The sequence below is a fragment of the Vipera berus genome (genome assembly GCF_964194415.1).
Source record: "Vipera berus genome assembly, chromosome: 3".
Taxonomy (NCBI): domain Eukaryota; kingdom Metazoa; phylum Chordata; class Lepidosauria; order Squamata; family Viperidae; genus Vipera; species Vipera berus.
Genome location: NC_138204.1, coordinates 188119111 through 188132503, shown reverse-complemented (window position 1 = coordinate 188132503; position 13393 = coordinate 188119111). Strand labels below are relative to the sequence as shown.

Genomic DNA, 13393 nt, shown 5'->3' with positions numbered 1-13393 from the left:
AACTGCCGGCCCACGGGCCGGATGCATCATGCGGAAGCTGCACCCACCTCATTGCTGGCAATGGCAAAACCGTCCCAAAACGTTATGCGACATCACATGACGTTGTGAGTTTGACATTATTGCTCTAAGTCTAAGAGATAGATGGTCCCTCAGATAATCAAAGCCTATGCAATGTAGAGTTTTATAAGCAATAACCAGCATTGTGAATTGTACTTGGAAACCAATTGAAAACCATTGTACTTCTCAAAGCAATGATGATGCATGGGCATAATGTGGGGCATCCACCAGTGCCTATAATGCTCCATTCTGGATCAGTTATAACTTCAAGAATAGCCTCATGTACAACACACTGCAGTAATCCAGTCAAGAGATGATTAGGTTGTGAGTGACTGTCCGAAAGGCCTCCAACTCTAGGAAAAGGTGTAACCTCTATAAAGGCCTCCCTGATTACAGTTACCACTTGCTGCTTGAGCAGGAGCCTATGAGTCCAGGAAAAGACCCAGATTGCATAGCAACCCCATCAAAGACCAGACATGAAAAAACCTCAGATCCAAGGGACCCAAATCATCATCACAGCCATTTAGTCTTACCAGGCTTGGGATTGAGTATGTTCTTTCTCATACAGACATGAACAGCTTTCACTCTGGGTTAGAATATTGACATTAACACTTGGGTGGAATGGGTCAAGATATATAATTGGATATCATCAGCATATTGGTAGTATGAAAGCTTAAACCAATAGACAATGTTACCCTGTTATTTCATGTAAATCAGAGTTCCACAACTTTCCAGCTTTCCAGACCGGCCGGGGGTGGGTGGGGGGAGGGGATCATTCCACGTAAGTGGCTGGCAAGTCAGCATATTGCCCCCAACAATCTGGGTCTTCATTTTACCACCCTTGGTATGTAAGTATGGAAGGCTGAATTAACCTTGAGATGGTCAGGATGAAACTCCTGGCAGTGAGCAGAGTTAGTCTGCAATACCACATTCTCATCACTGTGCCACCACAGCTCCTACTGAAATACTCACATTTTTCAACTCTTATTGCCACAAAGTAATCCTTAGCTCAAAATATTTAAATGATTAGATGGAGGCATTAAAATACAGTACAATGTAAAAAAATGTAATCCCCCAATTTTCTTTAGTATTTTAAATTTTATCTCAGACTTCTCTCTACTGGGATACTCATAATAATGGAGTGGGAGGGGGGAATCATTATGGACATACAATGCAGTGAGAGAAAAATGAGGGAAGATGAATAGTTTGAACTTTTCCTCCAAGGAATAGAAAAGCCTTGGTTGGATTCTCAATGATAACACATCCGGTGTTTACAGTTTCAACAGGGATACAATAACCTTGGCAAACAGCCTCCAAATGACCAATTTGCAACATAGAATTTTATTCCAGTGGAATGCTAAAATCCAATATTTTCTACAGTTGATAGATAGAATGCCCTTGATCTTGTTCTTTCTTATGCCCAATCCCTGGGCATAACAATCCCTTCTCCAATTTTCCTCTACACTAAATGCCCACATTTATCTGAGAGAGAATACTTGACTCAAGGTCATCCAGCGGGCTTCCTTGGCTGAAAGTGGACTTGAACTTTATGAATCTTGTCCAATGTGCTCATCGCTACACTGCTCTGGCTCTCTAAAAGGGCCCTCCAGATAAAAAGCTTGACAATTCCTAAGGCTAATAATGGCTATGTCTTGTAATCTCAGCTGATTATCTCCAGCATCAGTTTCATTGGCAGGCCCTAGGATGCACTTTTAGACTGACCAGTAACTTTGAAAAACAATTTGCTTGGAAAGGCTTTTGCTTCATTTGAGCCTTGCCACCATTTGTTGTCATATTTTTGTTGTTGTTAGTTGCGAAGTCATGTCCGACCCATCGCGACCCTATGGACAACGTTCCTCCAGGCCTTCCTGTCCTCTACCATCTTCTGGAATCCATTTAAGCTCACACCTACTGCTTCAGTGATTCCATCCAGCCACCTCATTCTCTGTCGTCCCCTTCTTCTATTGCCCTCAATCTTTCCCAGCATTAGGCTCTTCTCCAGTGAGTCATATTTTACAGGGCTGCAAATAGACCATATGCTAATTAAGTTATATTTCAATATTTGTTATATTTTAAAGTTTCACTATAAACTATGTCATACATTTCAAGCTTCAGTTTTGCTTGTCCCCTAAAAGTGGTGCTTAAATGAATTGTGAAATCAGCCTCCTTAATCCTCTACCCCCTGGCTAAACTCCCAACCTGTCTGGTAATCATCAGGTTAAGGGTATTTATTTTATTGCCCTCCTTTATCTCCCCAGCTTTCTTTAAAAAATAATAATAATCAAGGCCTAGAGACAATCCCACATCCATAGGTCACACTCACCAACACATGGAAAGTAATTCACACATCAGTACTATTTATTGGTTGATATCTGTTGTTATTAAAATGATAAAAGATAACTGTAGCTTACTCCTAAAATGTTCGGGGAATGGGGTAAAAGAAAATGTGTGTGAGAGAAAGAGAGAGGAAGAGGGAGGAAGGGAGGGAGAGAGAGAAGAGGAGAGAGGGAAGGGGAGGGGAAAGGAGAGGAATGAATTCAATAAGACTTACGCTTAAATAGCCATGTCCCAAACTGAGATGCTGGTGATCACGGCACTATTTCGTGATCTCTTCTACAACATAGACAGTAAATGGACATTCCCATCAAACCAGTATGACCAGTTCAAATACCAGGTTAAAAAGACCAACAATAGGAGCAGAGGGAAGGTTTCTGTTCCCAGTTTAGGAAACTGGCAGACTGTCACAAATCCATTGTGTATGGGGGGGGGTTGTTGTTTTTTTAAAGGAAGTCTTCACTGCAGATTATATGTTCTTTATTGCAATAATATACTGTTCACAGGAAAAGAAGGAAGTGTGCAGATTAACAAAAAACAGAAAGGAAAATGCTGATGTCTGAATGAAATGGCTAATCATTTCCTGTTTTATGAAAGTTTCAGAATGTTCACATGACATAAATTTTACTTTTATTTGTAGAGGCTGTATCAGGGGAAGTCAGGAAGGCACACATACCTCTTCAAAACAACAGACTGAAATGCTCAGGCACAACATGCATTTTGTCTCTTGCAAAGCCTCCAGTTAATGTTGACAAAGCTATCATTCTGCTTTTCAAAAAAAAACAACAACACCTGTTCTCATTCCACTTGATGAAAATGGCCTTGCCTTAAAAATCTTATCAGAGGAGAACAGCTTAAATAAATGTTAATGGCTGAAGTGCATTAATCCTACCCTTGTTTAGGTAAGAAATGGTCAAGGAATGTGTCAGGGTCCTTTCATAATCCATTCCTTTCCATAACTCTGTAAGTCACTTTGTTTCCCACCCTTCGAACAGAGTCTGAATCCTCAACTGCAGGAAAAATTCTATCCAGCTTAACACGGCAAGGGTGGGAACTGAAGAGCTCAGGATGGTACACCTGCTGGAACATGTTCTTTCTTACTTACTTATTTATATTCTGTCTTTATTATTTTTACAAGTAACCCAAGGTGGCAAACATATCCAACACATCTTTCTCCTCCTATTTTCCCCCACAACAGCAACCCTCTGAGGTGGGTTGAGCTGAGAGAGAGTGACTGGCCCAAAGTCATCCAGCTGGCTTTCATGGCTAAAGCCAGACTAGAACTCACAGTCTGCTTCTTTCTAGCCTGGTGCCTTAACCACTGAACCAAACTGGCTTTTTTATACACCCCAGATCATCCTTCTTAAACTTCAACGGTCTTAACCTTATATTCAAAAGCATTCAGCAATACTCTTCCAGTATTAAATTGGTATCCAGAAATAGTCTGAACATTAGAAGGTAGACATGGGTAGGACTGCATTATGCAGCAGCAAAGAAGGTAACCTCTCTCACACTTCACTGGGCAAACTCCCTACCACCCATCACCAAACCAACTGCTGGTCAGCTCCTGTTCAGACTTTCCAAGTTTCTGAATCCTCAATCAGGAATGCTGATTTACAACTGGACTCTCATGCTGCCCAAGGAGAATTGTCCTGGAAGCCAGTGCTCATGAGACAGAGGAGTAGAATCTATGCTTTCACCATTCTAAGGGGGCTTAGAAGTACCAGTCTGATCTCACTTTATGAAGCTAACCTGACTACATCACAGCCAGAATAGTTGGTGAAGTACGTTGGATTGCATCTATGGCAGAGTGAGCGCCTGTTACTCATCCCAGCTTCTGCCCACCTAGCAGTTCGAAAGCACGTAAAAATGCAAGTAGAAAAATAGGGACCACTACGGTGGGAAGGTAACAGCGTTCCGTGCGCCTTTGGCGTCTAGTCATGCCGGCCACATGACCACGGAGACGTCCTCGGACAAGCGCTGGCTCTTAGGCTATGAAACGGAGATGAGCACCGGCCCCTAGAGTCGGAAACGACTAGCACGCATGTGCGGGGGAACCTTTACCTTTACCTTTTATGGCAAAGTTGCATTGTTCTAAGCAGGGGAGGAGAACTGTTGTGATGCAGCTATGGCTTAGGGTAGCTTAAGGCTGCCTCAAGTATGTTCAGGGGAATCAGACGAAGGCAATCTCATGGGGTCGTGGCAGAGAAAACAAGCTGGCAAGGCATTTTTGTGCCACAGCTAGATGCAAGTGAGGAAAGACAGTCTGAAGGAGGGAAAGAAACAAAACTGTTTCTCTGTTGTTTTCTGCAGTCACAATATTGATGCAACTTTTAAAACTTTCCAACAGTTGGTTGCAATTGAAAATGCACAGCAGAAATAAATTAGGGAGACAGACTAAGCCAAGAACAACAAAAATCATAAAAGAACAGAAGAATTTGAAGCCAAATCATTAAATGGTAAATATTCCTCTTCCGCTTTCTTTTTTTTACCATACAACCACTTACCTATGTGCTGAAGCTTGAAGTTGTGGTGAGTTTTAGTTTTAAGCCACTGAGGCTGTTAATCTTGTCTGAGTGGCATAATTATGATTATAATCAATTGGATATGCCTAATATATTAACCCGGACGCGGTGGCTCAGTGGGTTAGGACGCTGAGCTTGTCGATCAGATGGTTGGCAGTTTGGCGGGTCGAATCCCGAGTGCCGCGTAACAGTGAGCGCCTGTTACTCGTCCCAGCGTCTGCCAACCTAGCAGTTCAAAAGCACATAAAAATGCAAGTAGAAAAATAGGGACCACTACGGTGGGAAGGTAACAGCGTTCCATGCGCCTTTGGCGTCTAGTCATGCCGGCCACATGACCACGGAGACGTCATCGGACAAGCGCTGGCTCTTCGGCTTTGAAAGGGAGATGAGCACCGGTCCCTAGAGTTGGAAACGACTAGCACGCATGTGCGGGGGAACCTTTACCTTTAATATATTAACCATCTGCTAAGATTTTTTTCTATCATTAAAAGGTTTGAATTGCTTCTTGACTGTTGCCAGACATTGTTCTAAAACAAGAGGATCCTTTTATCAATAATAATTAATACTTTAAAAATAATGATAAATATTGAAATGCAAACAGCTGCAAAATAAAAAAAACAAAAATGGTTCTACAATAAAAGAAATGTTGCACATATTATAAAAAATAGAATGAATGTAACAAAGGAAAACACAACAAAATCCTTATATCAATTTAGTATCAACATGGGATTAATTCAATTCTTAAACTTAATTAATTAATTCAGTTCTTCAACTTGTCATTAAATCTACACCATGTAAAACATATTGCTTTATCTTTTCATTTTTAGAATATACTTTCCAAAAATGGAAGACAGATTTACATCTCCCAACTACAGAGGGCCTTGTGTGAAGTGAATCTTTTTCACTTAAGATTCAGGTGACGCTATAATACTAAGACAGCATTAGTTGCACTTGTGGATAATATTTGGATGTAGGTGGTGTCCTGCTGCACACTCAGCTGTGAGTGTTCCACAGTTCACACCTTTGTTTCATAAGCTGCACTTCCAGTTGTTTTCTGAGTACGATTCAAGCTGCTTGTTATATAAAACCATGCATGGCACAGGGCCAGGTGTACTTGTGGGACTGCCTTTCCCTGAGAGTACTTGCCTATCTAACTAGGTTAATAGGGTGGGTGCAGTCCTTAAATGTTGCCATACAATGGAATCTCTGAAACGTTTCCTCATTGGCCGCCTCAGTCCTTTGGAACAGATTCCTGCCAGTGATTAGAAGAAACTTTACCTTTCAATATCAACTTTTTAAAGAGAGAGAGAGAAATAAATAAAATCAATAAATAAAAAATAATGTTTTCTGATTATTATTTTCTGGTTCTATTTATTTTCCAAGTTCGGATATTCCAGTTGTTCATTTCATAATTCAGGTATGCAGCTAATACTTACTTCCCTTCCCTACCCTTCCCCCTGCAACTGCTAATTCATGGAAAGAGACTCTCAGAAGGGATCCTCCCTAACTTCTCAGGCTATAAAAGAGATGGCAGGATAACTTGCACTACTTGGAAAAGTCTGTTAAGCCTTACAAAATTATTCATCCAGTCATATTTCCTGACTGGAAAGGTCTACCTGGGAAGGCTGACACTTGTTCACAGAAGTTACACATGTTCTGATTATTACGTGATCTGTAACACTTTAATTATGATGCCATCCAGCATTCACAAGATTAACAGCTGTTCCCAAGACAGGAAGTACAAAACACACACACTATACTTATGCCCATCTTTGGAGGGGTGTTTCTGAAGATAAATGCGAGATGTCCCACATCTCCTTTCTTTCCAGGTGGGAAACCTTTTCTTCTTTTGGAAACTGAAAGAAGCTTTCCAGTAGGTACAAGAGAAACATGAAGCTAGGGGCTGGGGATCCAGTAGAAGAAAAAAGAGAGCTAAGATCCTTCTCCAACCTAAATGTGGATTTCTCATAAAAAAGGATTTCCAAGTAGCAAATGGACAGAAAGGCACATGCGTAGTAAAAAAAGATGAAGTTAATTAAAAACTATGTTGACTTTCATACTTTTTCTTCTTTTTGTTCTTTTTGTTCATTTCAAAATAATGTGTTGTCTCTGGTGGTTATTACCTTTATACAAATTCTGTCCTTGTGTGTAAATTTAAAGATGCAAACTGGCATCTTTATATAGCATTGCTTTTAAGTAGGAGATGATTACCATCATCTAAAGATCTCCTCAAACCTTTAACTTTTACTTTTTATTATTGGAGGTTCTTCTAAGATGCAGTGTGATTTACTAACTATATGTTTATTTACCCACTGATTGTTTTGTGTGTAAATCCTTGAAGTTAAGAAAAATGCCTAACATACTCTTGATTTTTTTTTAAAAAGGCTCAGTTCTATTTACTTCTTGAGTAATTTCTCTATTCTCTCATAAAAGAGGAGGCGTTGATTTCTCCAGTCAAATTTCTCAATACTACAAGACAAAGAAATAGTGCTATAGAATACATTAAATTTCCTTTTGATCATGTTTCCTTATAGTTGCCAGTAAGTTACACAAGTCCTAGGAGCCCTATTTCCTTTGTTGGTGGCACACAAACAACCAAGTTGCCTCATCAAAGCAAGAAGTAGAGCTATGATATGTAGGCATACAGGGTTTCTTAGAGATGTTTGAGGCCTCTAAGCACTTACCATTTCAATCTTGCCTCTACAACTGCTTTACAATTTCTGCTTTTAATAGTAGGGCATAACTAAGGAAGAAAGATTGAATGCCAGGACAAAGAACTGAAAATTTTGCAAGCTAGATATGAAATTGCACCCTTCTTTTATGAGTGAGTACACTAAGACAAAGTCTCCATGAGTTGTTTAAATTATTTTCTTATAGAATCCCCAGTTGATGGAAGGAGGGCTCACATAAGAAATATGGCTAAACTATCTCTCACGAATAAAGGCAAATATACATGTCCCAGGATAATATTGCAGGATCCAATCTTGATCAGTCACTGAGACCAGAGGTTTTCTCTTCCAACTTTTTGGACTTGTGCTAGAGTCCAACCTCAGTGCGACACATTTTCTGGTGTGAGAGAATTTCCCTGAGGATGGGCTCCAGTATGATCTTGAAAGTTCTGAAGACTAAATCTCTGGTCCCGGTGACCAATCTAGATTGGATCCTAAACTATTTTTTTCATATTTGTCATGCTTCCAACATCTCCCTTTTCCAGATTCCAAAATTACCCTTACATTGACCTTTGGGAAAAAATTCTATACCCCCAATACACCCTCAAACTTTCCATTCTGTCCAGCACCTGAACCCATTTCTGCTGGCCACCTATAGATAATCAGAATTTGCATGTTTCCAGTGGAACTTTACAGAGCTATTGGAATTTCCCCATGTTAGAAGTCCTGGTGTAACCCACCTTCCAACTTCTAGATCCTTCTACTCAGCCACGTACACATTAAGGTTTTAGAAAATTACTTTTTAGCAGTGATATGCTACTCTGCTGACTTTATAGCTACTTCTTTTTACAATTAGTCTTTTTACAAAGCCTCAAACATCAAATAGGGCATGAACTGAGAAAAGGGGACAGTGTTTGCACGCTTTTTATTTTTACAGCCTCCTGTTTTATTAGTTGGAAGTGTACTCATTGTCTTATTTGGAATTCTTTGAATTTTGAGTTTAGCAGAGAAATGAATGGCTTAAAACTATAAATGGTGGTGGTGCTGAAGAGATTTTAGTTTGCTCAAATGTTTGAAAATACCCTGTAAAGCACCCCTCATACTTCTTACATCCACGTGTGCTTTCCAAGCAACAGGCCCTCAAATGGCAAAGAATTGTAGGATTTTAAAATCATTTTAAAAGCATGGAGCAAGAGAGTTTAGTCTTCAAAGAACAAAAGCTATGCAGTTGTTAGTTTTTTTCAAGTGTTTTGTTGTGAATCCTCCTGGAAAATAATCCTAAATTCCTGTTACAATGTTTGATAAATTGTTGACAAGCTAACCTAAATTTACTAACTTTATAAAGCAGAGAGAAGATTTTCCCAACCTGACTTCCTCCAGATGTTTTAAATGCAATTCTTAGGATTCTCAGAATGTTCACTTGATCTTCTGGGAATTTTACTAAAACATCTGTGTCAAGATTGGAAAAATCTTCTTTAAGGATACTGAAATTTATATCTATAAATCTATCATTACTGTGGATTTCAGCAGAAAACAATTTTCTATATTTTTTTGTGTTGGTTAGAGAGTCATATCACTCTTTCCATCATAGATAATAATAATGAAGCAAACATCACTGGCTTGTTTTATGTATTGCTACATTTTTAAAAAAGAATTTCAAACTATTGCAAGCACATTGATAGAGTTTTCTGTTAGTTCAGTAATCAGAACATATCACATTTTGTATTTCTATATTTAATATGAACTCATTCTGGGCATTTTGTGTGTAGATTTGTACATGGCTGGGCTGGAATGATTATTTTTGGTTTCTTTTAAAAATGTTCTTCAATTTTGGAAACACTGTTTGAATAATATACCAAGCTTTATCCCTTCATATTTGGAGAAATAAAAAGAAAGTATTCTAAAGACCAGGGGTGTCAAACTGCCGGCCCATGGGCTGGATGTGTCATGTGGAAGCCACACCCACCCCAACTCTGGCAAGGGAGAAAAAGTCGCAATACATCATGACACATCACACGATGCTGTGAGTTTGACACCCCTGCTATAGCCAACCCTTTTGGGGAAAATAGAGCTCTCACTACCAGACGTGCTCAGATTTCTTTGTTGCATTCTATTATTGTGTAAAATATATAATGTGAGGATCTTACTGTGGGCCATGTTCACCTGAGATTCTTTAAGGTAGCATTTTCAGGTTACTGCTATCTCAGCAGTTAGAATACAAGAGACTGCAATTATGACTGGCTTTGAAGTTAGGTTGAATTCATCACCTGCCAGAGATTCTAAGTGCCATCATAAGATGCAGCAGGCATTTTGGCATCCATAGCCTCCATGTTGCTAAGATCCACAGAAATCCCTGATTTGTTTAACTATAATTTGTTGAATAAACCAAACTTAGCTAGATGTAGTTTACAAGCCAAATGATTAGCTTGGCAAGGTACACTATGCCAATATGAAACCAAATTGCAACTAATGTGTGACAATGCAGTTTTGCTGTGTGGGCAAATATATATACTTTTCCCCAAATGTGACTCAAACATTCAAAACGTTATTTCCTTGCTGCAAAAGTCTGAAATAAAGTATCCAAATCATGGTTCAAGGCTATAGCTGAGTAATTAATAATTAGTCCTGCTTGAGAAAATGGTCTGCCAGATCCTGACCAAACAGGTCATATAATCTAGCATACCAGATTCTCCAGCCAGGAGGTGTAAAATTTAGTCTGCATTATCAGAAAGAAAGATGGATTGTATCAATTAATATACATATGTTTCATTCTCAAGGCTGAAACAAGAAAGAAAACAGCTACTGGTAAAAATTCTCTGGGCCTCTGGCACTGCAGGTCTGTTCACTCAGAGAAGGATCTCCAATCCTAACAAGGCATCTTCACATTGTTTAAATAATATCACGTTTTCTTGTGGTGAATATTCCACACAGTTTCTGAAGTTGGCATTTAGCATGTGCCCCTTTGGAGTGAGGGATCCTTGAAAATGACATTCACTCGCTGAAAGCTAGATTCACTCAGATTCATCCAGAAGACACTGGCTTGCATCAAAGGGAGTCTGAAAAAAAATTCCAAAGAATGTTCAGGCTTGCTGTCAGGAACTCTCAAGCACGTTTTTCTCCATAAGGCTTAGACTTCTGAATAAAAAGGCTTGGGTCACAACCCTTTTTTCAGCTCAGATTCTTCCTGCTGTCAGTGTTTTTGAAAACTGCATAGGAAGAAATTGATAGGGTCAGGCTAGGAAAACATTATCCCGCTTGGCCAGTTGTTTGGAACTTCATGACATACCGGCATGTAATGCCAAGTGATCTCTTCAGCACATTTCCTATAGCACAAGGCATGCTGTAGGAAAACAACCCTTTTTGACAGCAGCACAGAAGGCCTGTGACTTCTTTATTGCCAGGGTTGAGGCCACTTGGGTGAGGATTTGTAACTTAGGTTGCCAAAGTACATTAGAGTGGAGAAGAGCAAACGGAGAATTTCAAAGTTTGCTATAGAAAGAACAAATAGAGAAATATTCAAACTACAGTCATGCTGTCAAACTGTGTATATTCAATGTCCTTAGAATGGTCACAGCCTCTTACAGAAAGGAGAGTTGGAATGGAATTATTGGAGTTTTGCCCATTATACCTTCAAATTAATATCACAATTGGATTGGCTAGATGTTTAGGGTCCTAACCAAGATCCTACAAGTCATAGAGGTGCTATTATTATTGTGGTTGGTCACACAATCAGCCAGATATTTAAGACTTGATTTGTCATTTTTATCCACCTATTGTGTTCTTCCCAAGTACCTGGGATAAACAGATGCTGTTGTTAAAGGTAGTGTCATAGGATGCAAGCTGTTCCAAATAAAGCTGCCTTTTGTAATTGATGGTGATTTTGTCAATACCAATGTTATTCAAGTGGTGTTCCAGGTGCTTTAGATTTGCACCCAAGGCACCTATTATTACTATTTGTACTACCTTTGTTTTCTTTTGTCACACTTGTTCTGTTTGCACATTTTGTGATTTTTTTTCTCAGTTCTCTCTCTTCTTTTCTGCTGTGTCCAGCTATTGCAATGTCCACTATCCAGATTTTTTTGTCTTTCTTATTAACAATTAATTCTGGAGTGTTGTGTGGCAGATACTTGTCTGCTTTTTTGCTTTTTGGTTTTCTGATACTTTGTCTGTTTTGTGGTCCCACCAGTTGTTGCTTGCAGGCAAGGAGCATTTCTTGAAGATACGCTATTGAATTATTGTTGCTACTATATCATGCCATTGTTTGCAATCATCTTGTACAATCTTCTTGCAGCAACTGACAAAGTGGCCCATTGTTTCTTCAGCTTCTTTGCAGTGGGAACTTGTGTGTCTGTTGCTGTCTTCTTAACTCTGGCTTTATATCCATTTGTTCTTAGGGCTCAGTCTTGTGCAGCCAGAATTAGCCCTTCTGTCTCTTTCTTCAGCTTTCCTTCTTATCCATTGCCAGGTAAGGAAATTACAAGGGCCAGAAATCACATATCCATAGACATATATTTTTAAAAAACAGGCTTTAACCTTAGAAGAATCTTCCCAAGTTCTAGTTCACAGTGTATATATTATACATATTTTTCACCTTATTTTCATTCAGAGACCCAACTGAAAAAATGTGTTGCTGAAAATTTGCTTGTCTCTTCCCAGTTTTGGCAGTGTAAATGAGGAGGGGTGGACTATGGCCAGACAAATAGTGTGAAGCTGCATATAGTTTAAAGTAATGGATTGCCTACCAATGACATAAACTACACCACATGATAGTCAATATTATGGTATTTTCCCAGATATTGCGCCATTACTGTATATGTGTTAATATTTCATTCTTTCAAACAAGACTGATCATAGGGATCTTTCTTATTTAATTTGCACTTGTCTTTCGAAAGGGGCACTACTTCAGTAAGTGAAGAAACTGAACTATTTCATGTGGCTAGAACATTAATTATGTAAATTGAGAAGCATAAGTTGACCTTGTTAGCATTTTAATTTTTGTCCTCAGCAATTGCACAGGGATGGGAGATTTAAACTCAATGTTTTTTTGCAAGACTGGTGTGTATTAACACACACACACACACACACACACACACACACACACCCCATAATCAGTAAACCAGCCCACTGGTTTCCGGTGCTTTTGCTTTTCTTCCCTCTTCTCATACCACTGATGTTCTGGTTTGTAAGCTTGTTCTTTGCTGTTATAATGTCAGGAGTAAGGATTATGATCCAAGTATGATTTACTTATTTGATTTTTAGCCCACCTTTATTACTTTCTAAATGAAGAGAGCAAACATACCTAATATTCCTTCCTCTAGTCACTTTCCCCACAACAATAATCCTGTGAGGTGTGTTGGTCTGAGAGAGAGTAACTGGCCCAAAGTCATCTGGCCAGCTTTCATGCCTAAGGCAGGATCAGAACCTATAGTCTCCTGATTTCTAGGCCAGTTCCTTAACCACTACCCCAAACTAGCTGTCTTCCCCCAGCCTATCCTGCCATTTTCAAAGCACTCTCCTTTTGCTTCCTTTCCTGCCTCCCCTCAGCTCAGCCATGGTGGGTGGAATGGGACAACTCACCACGGCCAACTCACTGCAGCAATCTTGCCGTAGCCAACTCACCCCAGGACAATTCCATGCAGGATAACACAACGTGATAAATGTTATCTGCCACTATTTCTTCAATATTATTTCCTTTGACAAAAATGGAAATAATGTCGATGAAACAGTAGCAGATAACATTTATTCCATTGAGCTATCCCGCGTGGATTTGTCCTGCAGTGAGTTGTCCTACCGCTAGTTGGCTACGGC

The 13393-nt window shown here is 39.5% G+C and overlaps 1 long non-coding RNA gene across 1 annotated transcript in view; it reads left to right on the top strand.

Moving 5' to 3' along the window:
• LOC308666447 overlaps positions 1 to 13393 on the top strand; it is a 44634-nt gene that overhangs the window by 11313 nt on the left and 19928 nt on the right. Inside the window, exon 4 of the long non-coding RNA XR_014026132.1 lies at positions 5744 to 5832. This is a non-coding gene — a long non-coding RNA (uncharacterized lncRNA). The remainder of the gene's footprint in view (positions 1 to 5743; positions 5833 to 13393) is intronic.